General features: G+C 46.8%; 1 protein-coding gene across 2 annotated transcripts in view; it reads left to right on the forward strand.

Moving 5' to 3' along the window:
- The window catches only part of ablim1a (actin binding LIM protein 1a), a 120802-nt gene that overhangs the window by 528 nt on the left and 105658 nt on the right, over nt 1–14616 (forward strand). The window lies entirely within an intron of this gene.

Consider the following 14616-nt stretch of genomic DNA (forward strand, 5'->3'; position numbering starts at 1 on the left):
ACACACACACACACACACACACACACACACACACACACACACACACACACACACACACACACACACACACACACACACACACACACTACAGTATAGGCTACTTCACTTAAGTGTGTTGCTCATGGGCACCACACCTGTGACAATAGTTGTGCACCTTTGCAACATACTGCAAAGCAGCCTTGGTCAAGAATGCACTGCAAACTGTGCAGGGGGATAATTGAATGCTTGTTGCCATTAGACTGGACTAAATGTGTGTCAGGTGGTTAGATAAAGACCCCCACAGCTGTTGCATCCATAGGTCAAGAGGTCTGCTTGAATGACAGGATGAGCTGTGGCTTGGAAGCTAAAATGATGCAATACAATATTATCATGACCTCTTTGTGTTGCATCATAATGATTGGCTCAACCTGTTACTCACCCACAACATTAGCTACTCCTTTTCTAAAACCTAATGTTTTATTGGCCATGTATGTTACACATACTAAAAGTATTTTGTATACACACAGAGTGTACTATATAGACTACAGGTGTCAAACTCAAGCAGCTGGAAATAATATGCATCATCTACAATTTAACAGAAAATATATATGCACTGCCCGCAGTTGCACATCTTTTAAGCTTTAATATGATCTAAAAATGCAACAAACATTATATCATCATACATTCCAAAATTAGTTTTTGTTAAAAAAACAATAAAAACTTAAATATCAGTTTAGTTATCCATCAAATGACCCTAGATTTTACTATAAAAAATTGTCAACTCAGCCGCCAAAATTATACTGTAAAAAAACAGTGGTACCGTTTTACCATTTACAGTAATACACTGTTAAAACAACAACTGTAGATTTTGTGTTAAAAAAATCTCAGCTCAGTTGGCAGAAGTTTGTGGTAAAAAAAACAATGGCACAGTTTTTTCTATTTACAGTAAAACCACTGTAAATTTTGCCGTAAAAAATCTCAGCTCAGTCGCCAGAAATTTACTGGAAGAAAATCTGTGATACCATTTTTCTATTTACATTAATACACTATAAGATGGAAAGGTGTGAAAGAGTTAGAACAAAAGGAACACCACCTCATCCTAAATGAAATGTGTCGCGATTTCTTGGATTCAAGAAAAACAAAAAACTAATGAAAGACATGAGTCTGAAAAAACACAGTAAATGCAGGTCTACCTTTATGGATGTGCAAAACAAGGACAATGGCTATGTTTGGAGTCTGCCATGCAAGCTGACACAACATTAATTAAACTTCTCTATGTGTGGACAACCCAACTTCTGCCATCCCAGATTAACGCCATCCACGATCAACTTCCATCACCTTCAAACCTCAGACTATGGGTAAAGACCAATTTAGGACTGTGTCAACTGTGCGGCCACCAAAACTGCACGATGCTCCACATCCTAAACTATTGCAGCTACTCGCTACAGAATAGAAGATACAATTGCCAACATGACCAAACCTTAAGAGCATTAGCACTATAGGATTGCTACCATACATAGAAGAAGCCAACAATAGTAAGATACCAACAACACAAGCCTCCGACTTTACGCCCACAATTGCATTCTGTACAGCAGATGGCAAAACATACAGAAACCCAGTTCTACCATTTCCAAAGCATGAAGTCAAAGATATTCTGGCTAAAGCAAGTGACTGGTTACTCCTGATTGATGAGGAGCACAGCCAAATAGTGTTTCTTCCAGAAACTGCCAAGCGACCTAATATCATTATCTACTCGAGGTCAACCAAGAATGTAATTCTAATTGAGCTGACAGTTCCGTTAGAGGAAAACCTAGAGAAAGAAATGTAAATACCAAGACCAAGTATCAGAATGTAAAAATAGAGGCTGGACTGTGTTCTACTTTCCCGTACAAATTGGAAGCAGGGGCATCTACAACACCACCCTCAGCAAATGCCTAACCTCCGTAGGGATACCCAGCGAGAAACGAAAGTCGATCATGGACGCAGCATCAAAGACTGCTCTGCGAGCAAGCAACATCATATGGCTCTGCAGAAGTTCAAAGGCATTTTGACAGAGGGAATTAGTATTACCGCTGAATATATGCCTTTAGTGAAGAGGGACGGTTGAGCGCTCATGAAACCAGTTTAACCCACCAAAGTCTGGTCCGAAGTACAGAAACCTCAAGTGCATCTATAGTCTCAACTTGGTCTGCAACTAAAGGTGTTCTTTCCAATTCACAGTCATCTTCCAAGAGAGAACAACAACGAGTTGCTGATCTTAAGACGGCTTAACAGTGGCTCCGAAGATGAATGCCCTGGTGATCTAACCAATGAATTATGCCAAACAACCTTCAATTTTACACAAAATTTCTGGTGACTGAGCTTCCAGTTTTCTACTGCAAACATTTTTTTTACAGTGGAAGTAAAACATGTATAAAATATTCAAATGCAATGAAAACTGTGTAACAATATCATTAGGCAAATGTTTTATATTTATATTTATATATTATTCACTGTTACAAGTGGCTCTCTACAAGAGAGCCCGATCGCCCCCCGACAGAGGAAACGCAATCATTTTGGCCACTATTTGTCATAACATTACTGATAACCAATTTGAGTACAAAATACTTCTGACAAGTAAGTTACTGCTAAAAAATGAACTTTTATGTATATAATGTGGTGGCAAGTCCATTGTTCTCGGCTTCAACACCAGCACGAGTGCGAGTGGGTGCAAGATGCCAATAAGTATAAGGAAGGAAAAGGTGAAGTTGGAGACAGACAACTCTTTTTACAAGTTGGGATCGCTGCATGGACAGATGACTCTTACATGGCAGAAGTATTGCAAAAGTCATGTGTAAAAAGACAGCTAATCAGGGTTCCTGTGTCACACAGACACACACATCTTTTACGCACACACGACTCTTAGTATGCACAGACAGATTGTATTCTACCCACACACACATATGATTACGTACACACAACTCTTTCACGACAGAAACATAGCAATACGTCACGTGTAAAAAGGCAGTCGAACAAGGTTTCCTGCTTCACACAAATCTCGGATACGTACACACACGTTATTTTTACACATATACCTCGAAATACGAACATATACGGATATCTTTTTACCCACTGACAAATCATAATATGGACAGACAACTTAAAACGCGCACACGTGGCTCTGATTACACACACAGAGATTGATATACAGACAAACTTTATTACACAGACATGTGAATTGGATTACGGACACACAGATTGAGACACACAACTGCAAATAATTTAGCTCCAATAATACTTCCACATAGAAGATGCATTGATATACTATATGTTGTGTACATACATCTACTGATGCTTAGTCTGGACACATCCTCAGTGACCTCTTGGATTCACCGGGCGTTTCGGGTCTCTCAACTGGTCATACGCCCTCCTCCAAGCGACCCAACCGGGGGTGATCAAATCCCCCGGCTTGTGTCCAGACGGCTCGCTAGCTACCATGACTCCAAGGATCTCCTCTTTTGAGCCACAACCATCTCGAGGCCCTTTCCGCCGCTTCGGTGGTACTGCGGATGGCTCTCCTCTTTCTCTCTCCATCGATGCCCAAACTGCTGAAGGCTCTGACCAAGGAACGGGCTGCAAATCCTCTACATCCAACCTCCACAGGGAAACACCTTGCTCTCCAACCAGCCTGCTGACAGTCGCTGACCAGTCCTGCATACTTGGAGAGCTTCCTCTCGAAGGCTTCTTCCAGGCGATCTTCCCACGGGACTGTCAGCTCCAGCAGCACAGCTTGTTTGGTGGACTCAGACACAAGGACAATGTCTGGTCGCAGGGTGGTGACTGCAATATGGCTGGGGAACTTCAGCTGGTTTTCAAGGTCCACCAACAACTGCCAGTCTTTTGCAGACGTCAGGATGCCTGCTGATGTTTTCCTAGCAGGAGTTGGCGTGTCCCCAGCTCTGACAAAGGCGATGGTTTTCTTGGAGGGGTGGAACTGTTTTGCCCATGCCAGTCCTGTGCTAATGGCTTCAGCGATGGTCTTCAGGACTTGGTCATGCCTCCACCTGTACCTTCCATCTCCAAGTGCCTTTGTACAGCAACTGAGGATGTGTTCCAGGGTTCCTCGCTTGGAGCACAGTGGGCATGCTGATGTCTCTGCTATGCCCCATGTGTGCAGGTTTGAAGGGCTTGGGAGCACATCATATACTGCCTGGATGAGAAATTTAATGCGTTGCGGCTCGGCTTTCCAAAGCTCAGCCCAGGTCACTCTCCTCTCAACCGCATTCTCCCATCTTGTCCAAGCTCCCTGTTGCTTCATTCCAACAGCCTTGCAGGTTCTTGTCTCCTCCACTGCCGCTCTCGCCTCATCCTGAACAAGACGTCGGCCTTCCTTCCCCCTAGTGTTCAGTTGGGGAGTTGGAAAGGACCCTAGCCCAGCTCGACCCCGTGTAACTGCTCCAACCAGGCTCCTGTATCGCAGCCTTGCATCTGCCTCTTGAACTGCTTCCTCTGCCCTCCATTTCCTGCCAGTCCTCACTTGGATCCCTGCTTTGGCCACCTTCGGATCACTTGAGTCCCTGTACTGTACCACTTCTCTGGCTCTAGTTACCTTAAATTCCTCCTCCAAGGATTTGAAAGGCAACTGCAGTTTGTTGCTGTTCCCGTAGAGTGCAATGCTACTCAGGCTCTTAGGTAGTCCCAGCCATCTCCGGAGGTGGTTGCTGACCCTCCGCTCTAGGATCTCAACTGTCGAGATGGGGAACGAGTAGATGAGGAGGGGCCACAGGATCCTGGGAAGAATGCCATGCTGGTAAATCCAGGCTTTAAACTTCCCAGGTAAGCCTGACTTGTCCACGGATTTCAGCCAGCCATCCAACTCAGCGCATGTCGACTGGATGGATGTTGTGTCTCTCAAAGAGCAGTCAAAAACCTTGCCCAAGCTCTTGACTGGCTTCTCTGAGATAGTTGGAATGGCCGTGCCTGAGATGTTAAACCGGAACTTGTCCTCCACCTTACCCTTCTTCAGCACCATTGATCTGGATTTGGCGGGTTTGAAACGCATTCGGGCCCACTCCACCAACTCTTCAAGTCCCTTCAGAATCCAACGGCAGCCTGGGACTGATTCTGTCATGACTGTGAGGTCATCCATGAATGCCCTGATGGGTGGTTGCCTTTGTCCGGAATTTGTGCGGGGCCCTCTACACTCTGGCTCAGCAGACTTGGTGAGCATGTTCATGGCTAGTGAGAACAGTGTCACAGAGATAGTACACCCTGTGATAATACCAATCTCCACTTTGTGCCAACTGGATGTTGTTGGTCCGGAAGAGACCCTCATCCTGAAATTGCTGTAGTAATCAGCAATGAGGTCTCTACACCTGCTGGGTACATGATGTTTCATCAGAGTGAGTTGAACAAGCTTGTGCGGAATGGAGCCGAATGCGTTTGCCAGGTCAAGCCACAGTACTGATAGGTTGCCCTTGTTCTCTCGAGCCTCCCGAATGAGCTGCGTCACCACACCGGTATGCTCCATACATCCTGACATTCCTGAAATGCCGCCTTTCTGGACAGATGTATCGATGTAGGTATTCTTTGCCAGGTAGGTACACAGTCGTTTGGAAACGGCGCTGAAGAAGACCTTTGCCTCAACACACAGCAGGGAGATGATGCGGAACTGGTCCAGCTGAGTGGAGTTTTCCTCCTTTGGGATCCATACCCCTTCCGCCACTCGCCATTGCTCAGGGATCCTCCCCCTTCTCCAGAAGACTCGCAGGATTTTCCACAGACGCTGCAGGAGTTTGGGACAGTTCTTATACACTTTGTATGAAGTGCCACTCGGTCCCGGTGTAGAGCTTGCCCTGGCTCTGCGGACAACCTCCCTGACTTCCTTTAGCTGCAGCTCCGACATGTCAAACTGCATTTCTGGTTCAGGGGGGTCTATGAGGTTGTTACACTCTCCCAACTCCTGCTCTCTTGCAGGATCACTGTACGTTTGCTTCAGATGTTGATCTATGTCTTCCTGCGAGGAGGCCAGTTTGCCACTGCGCTTCTGTCCCAGCAAATCCTTCGTGAACTTGAAGGGGTTAGCAATGAAAGCAGCACGTTTACGTGCCCTCTCGCGTCGCCGCCTCCGATGCCACTCTGCCCGACGGAGAATTCTGATCTTTTTCCGAAGGATGCACATCAGCTGGGCCAGGCCAGTGCGTTCCTCATGTCCTGCCGCCTTGTACTGGAACTTCAGCGCTTTCATCTCCTGCCTGATGTTGTGGATCCTTACAGCTCTGTGGTTCTTTGAGTACGTGGTTCCGGAGCTTCTCTTCTCCTCCTCGCCGAACCGTTCAGCTGCAATGCTGACAATGATTGTTGTCATAGCTTGTAGCTTCCCGTCGGCTTCTCCCTTCGCCGTTGCCTCCAGAATTTGGTCGACATCGTCATCGAGTTGCTTCCAGAGTGAGGTCATGCTAGCTGCAGGCCACTTGATCCGCCTCTGTTCAGACTTGATACTCGAGGGATTAGTTTGCAACACATGGAGGTTCTGGGCACTATGGGGTGACTCCGGGCCTGGCACCTCCTGCGTCTCACCAGGTGTAACACCTGTGCGTTGTGTTGCTTCTGCTCCCATCAGGCACTTCTTCCTCGCTTGGTGGATCTTTAAGCCATGGATGTTCTTGCAGACTTTACCGCATGTACACTGCGCGCTCATAGTCGTTTGTCCGTTGCCTAGGTCTGTTAACGTTAAGTCCGTCCGACTGGGGTGCTCATCCTCCCCCCCTCTCGGGCTCCCCTGGGGGTATTTTTCCTTTAGGTTCATCGTAGCTTAGTTGGGTTCCTCCTCACAGAGGATGCAAATTGGGTTGCCAACCCTTTCTGCCCCGGTTGCCGTCTCTCCGGGCTGTCACTGACTCTCCAGTAGTCACCACACTCTTCATGGTTGTCATCCAGTCTTTCCTGGCTGTCACTGATCGCTCAGGGTATTCGCTGTGTACATACATCTACTGATGCTTAGTCTGGACACATCCTCAGTGACCTCTTGGATTCACCGGGCGTTTCGGGTCTCTCAACTGGTCATACGCCCTCCTCCAAGCGACCCAACCGGGGGTGATCAAATCCCCCGGCTTGTGTCCAGACGGCTCGCTAGCTACCATGACTCCAAGGATCTCCTCTTTTGAGCCACAACCATCTCGAGGCCCTTTCCGCCGCTTCGGTGGTACTGCGGATGGCTCTCCTCTTTCTCTCTCCATCGATGCCCAAACTGCTGAAGGCTCTGACCAAGGAACGGGCTGCAAATCCTCTACATCCAACCTCCACAGGGAAACACCTTGCTCTCCAACCAGCCTGCTGACAGTCGCTGACCAGTCCTGCATACTTGGAGAGCTTCCTCTCGAAGGCTTCTTCCAGGCGATCTTCCCACGGGACTGTCAGCTCCAGCAGCACAGCTTGTTTGGTGGACTCAGACACAAGGACAATGTCTGGTCGCAGGGTGGTGACTGCAATATGGCTGGGGAACTTCAGCTGGTTTTCAAGGTCCACCAACAACTGCCAGTCTTTTGCAGACGTCAGGATGCCTGCTGATGTTTTCCTAGCAGGAGTTGGCGTGTCCCCAGCTCTGACAAAGGCGATGGTTTTCTTGGAGGGGTGGAACTGTTTTGCCCATGCCAGTCCTGTGCTAATGGCTTCAGCGATGGTCTTCAGGACTTGGTCATGCCTCCACCTGTACCTTCCATCTCCAAGTGCCTTTGTACAGCAACTGAGGATGTGTTCCAGGGTTCCTCGCTTGGAGCACAGTGGGCATGCTGATGTCTCTGCTATGCCCCATGTGTGCAGGTTTGAAGGGCTTGGGAGCACATCATATACTGCCTGGATGAGAAATTTAATGCGTTGCGGCTCGGCTTTCCAAAGCTCAGCCCAGGTCACTCTCCTCTCAACCGCATTCTCCCATCTTGTCCAAGCTCCCTGTTGCTTCATTCCAACAGCCTTGCAGGTTCTTGTCTCCTCCACTGCCGCTCTCGCCTCATCCTGAACAAGACGTCGGCCTTCCTTCCCCCTAGTGTTCAGTTGGGGAGTTGGAAAGGACCCTAGCCCAGCTCGACCCCGTGTAACTGCTCCAACCAGGCTCCTGTATCGCAGCCTTGCATCTGCCTCTTGAACTGCTTCCTCTGCCCTCCATTTCCTGCCAGTCCTCACTTGGATCCCTGCTTTGGCCACCTTCGGATCACTTGAGTCCCTGTACTGTACCACTTCTCTGGCTCTAGTTACCTTAAATTCCTCCTCCAAGGATTTGAAAGGCAACTGCAGTTTGTTGCTGTTCCCGTAGAGTGCAATGCTACTCAGGCTCTTAGGTAGTCCCAGCCATCTCCGGAGGTGGTTGCTGACCCTCCGCTCTAGGATCTCAACTGTCGAGATGGGGAACGAGTAGATGAGGAGGGGCCACAGGATCCTGGGAAGAATGCCATGCTGGTAAATCCAGGCTTTAAACTTCCCAGGTAAGCCTGACTTGTCCACGGATTTCAGCCAGCCATCCAACTCAGCGCATGTCGACTGGATGGATGTTGTGTCTCTCAAAGAGCAGTCAAAAACCTTGCCCAAGCTCTTGACTGGCTTCTCTGAGATAGTTGGAATGGCCGTGCCTGAGATGTTAAACCGGAACTTGTCCTCCACCTTACCCTTCTTCAGCACCATTGATCTGGATTTGGCGGGTTTGAAACGCATTCGGGCCCACTCCACCAACTCTTCAAGTCCCTTCAGAATCCAACGGCAGCCTGGGACTGATTCTGTCATGACTGTGAGGTCATCCATGAATGCCCTGATGGGTGGTTGCCTTTGTCCGGAATTTGTGCGGGGCCCTCTACACTCTGGCTCAGCAGACTTGGTGAGCATGTTCATGGCTAGTGAGAACAGTGTCACAGAGATAGTACACCCTGTGATAATACCAATCTCCACTTTGTGCCAACTGGATGTTGTTGGTCCGGAAGAGACCCTCATCCTGAAATTGCTGTAGTAATCAGCAATGAGGTCTCTACACCTGCTGGGTACATGATGTTTCATCAGAGTGAGTTGAACAAGCTTGTGCGGAATGGAGCCGAATGCGTTTGCCAGGTCAAGCCACAGTACTGATAGGTTGCCCTTGTTCTCTCGAGCCTCCCGAATGAGCTACGTCACCACACCGGTATGCTCCATACATCCTGACATTCCTGAAATGCCGCCTTTCTGGACAGATGTATCGATGTAGGTATTCTTTGCCAGGTAGGTACACAGTCGTTTGGAAACGGCGCTGAAGAAGACCTTTGCCTCAACACACAGCAGGGAGATGATGCGGAACTGGTCCAGCTGAGTGGAGTTTTCCTCCTTTGGGATCCATACCCCTTCCGCCACTCGCCATTGCTCAGGGATCCTCCCCCTTCTCCAGAAGACTCGCAGGATTTTCCACAGACGCTGCAGGAGTTTGGGACAGTTCTTATACACTTTGTATGAAGTGCCACTCGGTCCCGGTGTAGAGCTTGCCCTGGCTCTGCGGACAACCTCCCTGACTTCCTTTAGCTGCAGCTCCGACATGTCAAACTGCATTTCTGGTTCAGGGGGGTCTATGAGGTTGTTACACTCTCCCAACTCCTGCTCTCTTGCAGGATCACTGTACGTTTGCTTCAGATGTTGATCTATGTCTTCCTGCGAGGAGGCCAGTTTGCCACTGCGCTTCTGTCCCAGCAAATCCTTCGTGAACTTGAAGGGGTTAGCAATGAAAGCAGCACGTTTACGTGCCCTCTCGCGTCGCCGCCTCCGATGCCACTCTGCCCGACGGAGAATTCTGATCTTTTTCCGAAGGATGCACATCAGCTGGGCCAGGCCAGTGCGTTCCTCATGTCCTGCCGCCTTGTACTGGAACTTCAGCGCTTTCATCTCCTGCCTGATGTTGTGGATCCTTACAGCTCTGTGGTTCTTTGAGTACGTGGTTCCGGAGCTTCTCTTCTCCTCCTCGCCGAACCGTTCAGCTGCAATGCTGACAATGATTGTTGTCATAGCTTGTAGCTTCCCGTCGGCTTCTCCCTTCGCCGTTGCCTCCAGAATTTGGTCGACATCGTCATCGAGTTGCTTCCAGAGTGAGGTCATGCTAGCTGCAGGCCACTTGATCCGCCTCTGTTCAGACTTGATACTCGAGGGATTAGTTTGCAACACATGGAGGTTCTGGGCACTATGGGGTGACTCCGGGCCTGGCACCTCCTGCGTCTCACCAGGTGTAACACCTGTGCGTTGTGTTGCTTCTGCTCCCATCAGGCACTTCTTCCTCGCTTGGTGGATCTTTAAGCCATGGATGTTCTTGCAGACTTTACCGCATGTACACTGCGCGCTCATAGTCGTTTGTCCGTTGCCTAGGTCTGTTAACGTTAAGTCCGTCCGACTGGGGTGCTCATCCTCCCCCCCTCTCGGGCTCCCCTGGGGGTATTTTTCCTTTAGGTTCATCGTAGCTTAGTTGGGTTCCTCCTCACAGAGGATGCAAATTGGGTTGCCAACCCTTTCTGCCCCGGTTGCCGTCTCTCCGGGCTGTCACTGACTCTCCAGTAGTCACCACACTCTTCATGGTTGTCATCCAGTCTTTCCTGGCTGTCACTGATCGCTCAGGGTATTCGCTGTGTACATACATCTACTGATGCTTAGTCTGGACACATCCTCAGTGACCTCTTGGATTCACCGGGCGTTTCGGGTCTCTCAACTGGTCATACGCCCTCCTCCAAGCGACCCAACCGGGGGTGATCAAATCCCCCGGCTTGTGTCCAGACGGCTCGCTAGCTACCATGACTCCAAGGATCTCCTCTTTTGAGCCACAACCATCTCGAGGCCCTTTCCGCCGCTTCGGTGGTACTGCGGATGGCTCTCCTCTTTCTCTCTCCATCGATGCCCAAACTGCTGAAGGCTCTGACCAAGGAACGGGCTGCAAATCCTCTACATCCAACCTCCACAGGGAAACACCTTGCTCTCCAACCAGCCTGCTGACAGTCGCTGACCAGTCCTGCATACTTGGAGAGCTTCCTCTCGAAGGCTTCTTCCAGGCGATCTTCCCACGGGACTGTCAGCTCCAGCAGCACAGCTTGTTTGGTGGACTCAGACACAAGGACAATGTCTGGTCGCAGGGTGGTGACTGCAATATGGCTGGGGAACTTCAGCTGGTTTTCAAGGTCCACCAACAACTGCCAGTCTTTTGCAGACGTCAGGATGCCTGCTGATGTTTTCCTAGCAGGAGTTGGCGTGTCCCCAGCTCTGACAAAGGCGATGGTTTTCTTGGAGGGGTGGAACTGTTTTGCCCATGCCAGTCCTGTGCTAATGGCTTCAGTGTATATACCTATTCCATCAAATTGGTGCCATTTGCATCCTCAGGATATAAAATGTATAAATGCCCGGTAACATTTACTTTACAATATAAACTGTATTTTTATCAAGCAAAGTGTCCTGCCTCAACTCTTTTTGAAAATAATGCCACAAGCTTGGCACACCTATCAATCAATCAATCAATGTTTATTTATATAGCCCTAAATCACAAGTGTCTCAAAGGGGCTATCTTTGGGCAGTTTTGCCCATTGCTCTTTGCAGCACCTCTCAGGCTGGATGGGAAGTGTCAGTACACAGCCATTTTCAGATATCTCCAGAGATGTTCAATTGGATTGAAGTCTGAGCTCTGGCTGGGCCACGCAATTGACATTTACAGAGTTGTCCTGAAGCCATTTCTTTGATATCTTGGCTGTGTGCTTTGGGTCATTGCCCTGCTGAAAGATGAACCGTCGCTCCACTCTGAGTTCAAGAGCGCTGTGGAGCAGGTTTTCATCCAGGATGTCTCTGTACATTGCTGCATTCACCTTTCTTTCTATCCTGACTAGTCTCACAGTTTATGCCACTGAAAAACATCCCCAAAGCATGATGCTGCCATCACCATGCTTCACTGTAGGGATGGTATCAGCCTGGTTATGAGTGGTGCCTGGTTTCCTCCAAACGTGACGCCTGGCATCACGCCAAAGAGCTCAATGTTTGTCTCTGCAAACCAAATAATTTTGTTTCTCATGGGTTGAGAGTCTTTCAGATTCATTTTGGCTAACTTTTATGAAAGATTGGCTTCCGTCTGGGCACTTAATTACTGCAGAGATGGTTGTCCTTTTGAAACATTCTCCTCTCTTCACAGAGGAATGCTCTAGCTCTGACAGAGTGACCATCAGGTTCTTGGTCACCTCCTTGACTAGGGCCCTTCTCCCCCGATAGATCAGTTTAGATAGCCGGCCAACTCTAGGAAGAGTCCTAGTGGTTCCAAACTTTTTCCATTTACGAGGTCACTGTGCTCATTGGGACCTTCGAGGCAGCAGATATATTTTTCTGTACCTTTCCCCATATTTGTGCCTTGAGACAATCCTGTCCCATAGGGCTACAGACAATTGCTTCGACTTCTTGGTTTGTGCTCTGCCATGCGCTGTCAAGTGTGTGACCATTTATATAGACAGGTGTGTGCCTTTCCAAATCATGTCCAACCAACTGAATTTACCACAGTGGACCTCAATTAAGCTGTAGGAACATCTCAAGGATGATTAGTTGAAACAGGATGACCCTGAGCTAACTTTTGAGCTTCATGGCAAATGCTGTTCAAACTTACCTACATGTGATTTCTTAGTTGTTGTTTTTTTTAAACAAATTTACACAAATCCAAAAATATTTATTTTTTTCACATTGTGGGGTATTGTGTGAAGACATTTGAGGACAAAAATGAATTTATTCCAATTTGGAATAAGGCTGTAACATAACAAAATGTGGAAAAAGTGAAGCGCTAAGAAGTTGTGTGGCTGCAACAAATAGATGTATGTCCAATATGATCTAATTTAGCTACATTAGGTCAAATTATTGTTTATTTTAATTCTTAGTACAAAAGAATATGGTACAGTTCCATTCCTCTACAAATGCTCTACAATAATAAATCGTATATGTATCATGCAAAACTGAGCACTAAAGGTAAAGTGTTAAAGATTGTGCTTTTGTAACTAATATTGTGGCAGAAAGAGTGTATGATTCTTTACTTCAGGCTTTTGAAAATAGCTCTGATGTCTTGCTTTCACTGACGCGGCCTTGAGTGTGTGTGTGTGTGTGTGTGTGTGTGTGTGTGTGTGTGTGTGTGTGTGTGTGTGTGTGTGTGTGTGTGTGTGTGTGTGTGTGTGTGTGTCCTTGTCCTGGCTTTTGCTGGTGATCAATGGAGCTCAGGGACCACAGCATAGAGAGTGCATAGGCCTGATTAGCACACTGAAACCCTTGCAAGCAGCCAGCCATTATTCATGAGAAGTAACCACAAGCACCCCAGTGTGGTCTCAACTGCACCTATGATGATGATAAATGCATCATAGAAATATGGTTCCAAAGGAGCTGATCAAACAATGTGTATCAAAAGCTTTCTTAAATTGCCCTTCTTGTGGTTATGGTTAGGGTTATGCTGTTAGTTTATTTGAACATGCATACAATTACAATATGATACATCCCATGTTCCTAGTTTCTCATTACAAAATGTCACAAAAAGAATAGGAAGAAGCAGAGCTTGTTTAATCCTACCTCTTTTCATTTGAAGGCAATTTCTAACACATTCATTTGTACTCAATCTGTAACACAACAGTGAATTAATAAATAAAATGAGTAAGTAAATACATAAATAGATAAATGAGTAAGTAATAAATACGAATCACATGAATAAACAATGAATAAAATTAAGTACGTTTTGATTCACATAATGAGATGACTCAAATTCTCATTTTCCAAAAAGGTTCAAGATATTTATCAGGATTCTTCTTCCTTGTACTTTGTTAACACTTTAGACCTGATTTACTAAGATCCATATACCAAGCGCAAGACAGCTTGTGCAAAAAATAAAATAGAGTGTACTATCAGTGAGCGTGTTGCTTCCGCCTTATTTAAAGGAGGATTTTGCGTGTATACGGAGCGTTTACCACGGAGACACTTGGTCGTTTTTCTGGACATTCATGTTATCATGCTCCTGTGTGCGATGTGTTGAACCAGCATCGCACATTTTTAATCTGTAACACCTTTTCTGAATCTAGACAACAAAAACATATGCACACTGACACTTAATTCTCTGCGCGGGGCTGTGGATCACATCACTAGCGCATTAGTGTTATACAGTATTTCATTAAAAAAAAATTCTGCATGACATAAAAGAAGCGCCAGTAAACACCAAACTGCATGAAGAGAATTCATTCTAATTTGCCCCTTAAGTCATTCAGCAGCTATAAAATTATTTAAAAAAATTGCTGAATAGACAATATGGCTAATATTTTTTATTTCAGACCGTCCAAAGTGTTGACACACACACGTGGGACGAAGGATTCTCTTAAAATGATCAAAATACGTAAAAATTAAATGTTATTAAAAATGTGCCTGTTACTACATTACATACTGTATTGATTGATTGATTGAGACTTTTATTAGTAGATTGCACCGTACAGTACATATTCCGTACAATTGACCACTAAATGGTAACACCCCAATAAGTTATTCAACTTGTTAAGTTTAAGTTACTCATTCTCTTTCTATGCCACGTTAATCAATTCATGGTAATATACTTACAGCCTGTATATAAAACCTTAATGGTTATGAATTTGTTAACGTGGACCCCGACTTAAACAAGTTGAA

The sequence above is a fragment of the Nerophis lumbriciformis genome, linkage group LG02 (assembly GCF_033978685.3).
Source record: "Nerophis lumbriciformis linkage group LG02, RoL_Nlum_v2.1, whole genome shotgun sequence".
In the NCBI taxonomy this organism is placed as follows: Eukaryota; Metazoa; Chordata; class Actinopteri; order Syngnathiformes; family Syngnathidae; genus Nerophis; species Nerophis lumbriciformis.